The following is a 6514-nucleotide window of genomic DNA, read 5'->3' on the forward strand; positions in this document are numbered from 1 at the left end:
GCATTTATCCAGGTGTATTGCAAGCTCCTTCCGTCTTGTTGTGAAGGTTTGGGAGAGTGGAGTTTTGGGAATGCGTTTGTGTGCTAGCAGCAGTGGTGTGGGAGGTACAGTATTGTTACGCTTTCATAGTGAAGTAGTCCTTTGGCAGCTCGCTTACAATATGCAGATCAAAGCTAGCAAAAAAAACAGATTTTGAGTAGACTTTGCCAGATAAATAATCATTATAACTTCAGCAAGTCTGCGGAAAGTTAATTTGCATTCAACTAGGTATTTAAAAGAAGGGGAGAGAGGTTTCTAAACTACAGTTCTTCAAATATCTCTGATAAAAAATATTATCATTTAATGCAGTCTTTTAATCCCAGTGATTAACTAAAATTAGTTTTTCATCTTTTCATTTTGCTTTCCAGGATTGTAATTGTTCTTTTTCTTTGTACTTCTGCCCCTCTGGATTGAATTTTGCTGTCTGTACTTCCAGTGACTGCGCAAGGAAGTTTGCTTTTGTGCAGCCACGGCTAATGTAAACCCAAGGAGCAGTTTTAAGACAGTTTTGAACATTATGCCCGTAATACTTCTTATCAAAAACACATGAAAATGCAATTATGCTATCTCTGTGAGGAGAATATTAGCAGAATTCTCACCATCTTTACACTGTGCTTGAGTCTTAGCTTTGTGTTAAGAGCTCTTGTGGAGGCATTCTATAAAATCGGATGGAGATTAGAACTAATTGGTTACTATGTTAGCCACTGTAAAATTTGAATAAGAAGTTGAAGACAATGTCTTTTTGTAAGTTTTTTCCCTGCTGTGGAAAAACTTTGTCACAAAACAGTTATTTTCCTCTTCCATTCTGCAAAACTTTTCATAATGGTAAAGATCATTCATTACATGTTTTGAAGAAACTGTAAACAATAGAAATAATCTATCTGTGATTATTGTGCATCATTTACATCCCCAGAGTTTCAATGATTCAAAAGCAAATTACAAGAGCGATTCGAGTATCTCAGATGAAGATTTTGCTGATATGAGTCATAGAGGGTCTCTGGCCAAGAAGTAGAGGAGATGTAAAATGCAGTTTTGAAATTTCAGATCTGAGTTTTAACTTTTGAAAATCCCATGTAAAAGTGGAGCAAGGTGGTTACTCAGTAGTGTAACATGAGACAAGAAACATTACAGCTTAGCACAGAATCCAAACCAATGCATGTTGCCACCCTTGCTGTTGCCCATTGTGCGTATCTGAAAGGCTATGTGGACTGAATTTCTCAGTTTAGAGAGAACTTTAGGAACAACTTTAGGAAGATTTTTTTTTTTTTCAGTCATTCCCTGTTGTCTCCAGACAGCTCAGTTTTATAGTGAGAAAAAATAAAGAGTTGCATAGGTTTGCCCGCGGCTGACCAACTCTCTACAGCAGAATCTTCATTGGGCCCTCTCCGATTTTAAGTCTTCTCATCTCTGCCTCTGTTTCCTTGTGAAATAGCTGAGCCTTAGTATCCCTGTCTGAGAATACATTTAAAAGTGATTAGTTAATGCATGGAAGTCAAGACGCTGTTGAAATGCTTAGCCTTATCATCTGAAATAATTCTGTGGCCCTGTTAGAGATAGTTTTAGTTTAATCTTCTCATTATGAAAAGTATGGAATATGATGTCAAGAGAAAAAAACACTTAGATATAATCAGGTAAAACTTATGTAGCTGCTTTTACTTAAATTCCCAGCTTGCCTGATTTACTGTTTCACTTAGCTAATCTTAGCTGTTAGTCTTCTGTTGCCCACCCCAAATACCTGGCTCGTGTTTAAGATGAACATGATGACTGTAAATAATTTGTCAGTGTTTTGTCTGCTCGCTCTTTAGTCAGAGAATCCCATGACTATTCAGCTGTTTTTTTCTTTAAGATATATGAATGTCTTAAATAGATATCCTTGCTAAAAAATATTTTTATATTTAAGTTCCATAATGGATTGCAAATTGATCTGTGAGCCAGAAAGGGGAGAGGCAAGAGAGAAGTACTTTCATAGATCTATGGGAATCCTCAGCCTTCTATAGGACAATTCTCAAGCTTCTCTAAGTAGTGGAAAAAAACTAACCCAACTTATCTTTGAAAATAGTAATTCTTAAAAAAAAAAAAAAAAAGGAAAGAAAAAAGAAAGGAAGCTTCAGATCAACTTAGCAGAATTTTGGAGCACCATGAAAGGTTTTCTGCCTCCCATCTGCTTACAGGAGTACATTTGCTGGTGCCAGACAGACCTGGCTTTGGTTACTGATACGAACCATCCCGTCATGCTAGATTAAGCAGTTAAATATATGCTCAAAAAGCCTGGGGTTATTTGGATGAGTAGATAGAGTCATGCAGTGATGACTGAATTTTAACGTGTTATGCGAGTGCGCATTCATGCACTCACTGAAAGTCCTGAGCAGAAAAAACCTAAGCTTGTAAATACAGTACACCGTGCAGATGGCTCCTACAGTAACGTGCAGAAACTTCTAGGCTCACACTTGCATGTACAGTTGTCTGGATTAAACACTTTTCACTTTCAGCATCAGGATTCAAATTGGTCTCTTGCAGCCTTTTGAAGGGAGCATTCAGGGGAGTTTTTTCTTGTCAGGAAGCTTCTAATGGCATGTGACCCTTTAGTTAAGTTTCAGATCCATAATCTTTGTCTGGTCTAGAGGCGTGACCCGGAATTCCCTCCCTCTCCAAGCAATAGTTTTGTTTCAGGACTGTTAAAGCGAGTTTGAGGTCCGACAGAAACCAGTGATGTGCAAGATGCTGGTACAGGTCATTGGGCAGCTGTGGGATTTTGCTGTCTGTCTGTGGTAGTCAGGCTTCTCTTGGAGAAAATATGAAGCAGGTCAATGGTGCTTTGCCCATGAAACTCCTGTGTGGACTGCCACTGCATTGCACCACTCAATGTGTTGTGCAGACCTGCAGCATGTGATACCAGAGGGCTCTCTGGACAAAGTTATCCAAACTGGGATGGGGCTGCTGTAAGCGTGTCAGCTGCAGTGGGGCTCTATGCTGCCTTGTACTCCTTTTCATGTTTGTACTGGGTCTGGCTGGGACGGAGATAACTTTCTTCATACCAGGCTGTAAGGTGCTATGTTTTGGTTTTGTGGCTAGAACTGCGTTGTCAAGGCTTTTGCTGTCTTCTCTGCCTCTCTCCCCTTGCCCCCTGCAGTGAGTAGGTTGTAGGTTTTTGGGGGGATGGCTGACCTGAGCTGGCCAAAGGGATTTTCCATATCATATAGTTTCATGACCAGCAATAAAACCTGGGGCAGGGAGGATGGAGTAGGGGTGTTGCCCTCCGAGGTGGGCATTGTTAGGCATCCGTCTGCTGTGGGAAGTGATGACTGACTGGCTTTGCATCACTTCTTTCTCCCCTTCCCCCCACACGTTTTCTTCACCTATTAAACTGTCTTTACGTTTACCCATGAGTTTTCTTGCTTTTGCTCTCCCTGTCCTCTGTCCCGCCCTGTTGGAGGCAGGTGGGATGGGGAGTGAGTGAAGCTGCATGAGTGCTGGGCTGCTGAGCAGGGTCAGCCCACCACAGCACTGTGCAAAGGAGTTGGGAGCAGGAGCCTGGGGCAGGTGACGGGATTTGTCTCCCAGGAGGATGCTACCCTCTTTGCTGATATTTTTTTCTTAACGGAACAGAAAGTGATATTGATGATCATTTCTTTTGGGTAAGGGAGACGTCTCATAGTTCCTTCTTGAATGCAGATGTGAAGGTCATTAGCTGTGAGATGAGAAGCACGTGCAGATTTTTGTGTGTTGTCCTGTGATCCAGTGCAGTCTGGGATCTTGCTGGCCTTGGCAGGACCTGGGAGTCACCCTGGGAACATGGAGGCAAAACTAAGCTTTGATTTTCTTTGTTTTGAGTGCTACCAGTAAACACAAGATAAAATCTGTTTCTGTTTTGTGAAGTGAGGATGATTTTGTGAGTGATGGATGACAAGTAGTTAAATAGATGAGTTAATCTGAATGCTGTCCTACATAGTGTAAATATGCATTTCCTAATGAGGAATAACTAAGTTCTTCCTTTTGTGTATACTGCAGTGACACATATTATTTACAAAGGAGGCAGCAATCTTGAGTAACTGTGGCTATTTAATCAACTCCTTTTTTTTATTTCCCTATTACGAATTTGCTCAGAAGGCAAAAACCAGAGCCTTAATTCGCATACCTGATATGAGGCTGCTGTGAAAGAGTGACTGATTGGATTGGTAGCTTGTGCTGTGTTAGTGATCTCTTTAAGCTACATTAGCACCTACATTTTCCCCCACTTTTTCAATGGGATGTTTTGTCTGAGCTAGTTTGGTTGTTTTGACCTGCTGATGCATTTGAGATTGTCCCCAGTCCTAGAAACAGAGTTGCTATCATTAGCCAGAGGCATTTCATGCTGAAAAATTTGTGCCACAGTAGATGAAGATGGCAAAGTAGAACAATTAGTTAAAAATGACTGAACGCTCTCTGCTTCCTCAGATAAGGGAAGACTTAGAAGTTGAAACATTGTGTGCTTTTTGTTTTAAGAATATACTAAACCAAGAGATAACAGTTTGGTTAGATCACATGGAAGAAGTCTCCAAACTTTACTTTCTGACATTGGTGTCACCACCAAATCCTAATGGAAATCAGTCCATTTTAAAGCAAGGCCTTCAATGCATTTTCTAGGCAACTCTTACTGTTTGGTTCTTCCTGCTTCATAGAATGATGTTTATCTTCCTGATCATACCAATGTGAGTCTCTTGGGACCTCTCTGGACCTCCCAATGTCTTCTCTTTCAACAGAGTATCATCTTTCTTTTTTCCCTTGGCTCTGTTTATTTGTCAGCAGTCCAGGACAGACATGGCTTCCTTATGAAGAAAACTTTGTTTGCAGGCAGGAGGTGTACTGCAGTGAGGTGGTAGAGGTGCCCCAGGGTGACTGGCCAGTGTGGCGGACTCTGGGGGACTACTTGTTACACCATCAGGATGTGCTGATGCGTGCATAGAGACTGAAACTTCAGAGCACAGAGAAGAGCTCTTCTACCCAGCTCTGCAGGCAGAGTCAGTTTTGAGACCTTTGTGGTCCCGTCCCTTGCCTTCCACCATCTTAATTTGGATGACCCCTGTAGTTGTCACTAATGAGTAACAACTAAACCTGTCTCTCCTTGTGTAACATTTATCCCTTTGTTATTTACTCATTAGCGCATCTCTCAGAGGCTTTCTGAATGAGGGTCTCCAGAAAACTGAGCACAAAAAATTAGACCGGTTATATTTTCCTTTGTGTGCAAATCTGGCGGTGGTTTTTGCTTCTCCTTGTTCTCAGTCTGGCTTGTCAGACTCTCAGGCAGCACCTGTAATCTCCTGCTCAATTGTACTGTGATCTCCCATTCAATTGTACTGCATATCAAGAACAGGGTTTTTAATTCTTCTTCTATGTTCTGTGTGGGTGTTGATTTTCTTTCTACCCCTGTCCTGCAGGTGATTAACTGTAGAATGCTCTAACCATGTTCTTCCCGATGGCCACAGCAGTCCTTGACATAGATTTGCCACCTCCTCTTTGGATGTCTCTGCAGAACCAAATTAAAATCCACTTCAAAGTCTTGCATAACTTCACCTCCTTGATACCTGTCTTCTGTAGTATGTTATAGCCACTTCTGTCATCTGTTTGACCATTCAGACCTGCTGCATTACATTATTTGGATGAGTCTCTTGTAATCATGTCTGTGTTTTCATTTGTGCCACCACATGTGGGAAGCTGTTCATGACTTTGTCCTCTGAAATTTGTCTCTCCTCCTCCAGATCCTTCTGGAAGATAAATGCCTGCCACAAAGCCTGAAGGAAACTTGCTGACCAATAATGACACATGAAGGGTAATTGCAAACAGTTTATATATTGCTGCTGGAGCAGGGTGGGGTGGACAAGGTGACATCCACAGGTCCTTTCCAGCCTCAGCTCTTCTGTGATTCTGCTTGGAAGAGCTATCCTTGACCACTTGTCCAGTAGTTTTCAGCATTAGCTATATATAATCAGAGCTGACAGTCCAGTTTAGTTAAGCAACAGCACTATCTCATAAATACTCACTGTAGCACTATAAAAGGTGAGTTGTCTGGATATGAGCACCTTTTACCTCAGTAACTTTTCTATTAAGCAAAACCTGAAACTCCTCCCATTTCGTGTCTGTTCATTTTTGTGCGCCGTGTTGGAGCAGCCACCAGAGAGCCTAGCACCATAGGCAACGCGGGCTTTTAAACTGGGGTAGAAAATCACGGGCAGAAAAAGCCTTTCAGAAAAATGTTAATTAGTACAGGAACAGATCTGTGAACGAAACTGCCCTATTCCTTAAGGAGAAGTTTAATTCTGACTTTCTCTGATCTTCCCCACAATTTGTCATGGCTTTATAGACATGTTGTGGGGAACAGCAGAAGGCAGACATTTCTCCTCTAACCTGTAGTATGTAAATATTCTCAGCCCTCTCTCCCTTCCTCTCCCCATGGCAAAGGAAATTGCCAGGACAGAATCTAAGCCTTTGCGAATTTCTA

Source organism: Opisthocomus hoazin, chromosome Z (assembly GCF_030867145.1).
Source record: "Opisthocomus hoazin isolate bOpiHoa1 chromosome Z, bOpiHoa1.hap1, whole genome shotgun sequence".
NCBI lineage: Eukaryota > Metazoa > Chordata > Aves > Opisthocomiformes > Opisthocomidae > Opisthocomus > Opisthocomus hoazin.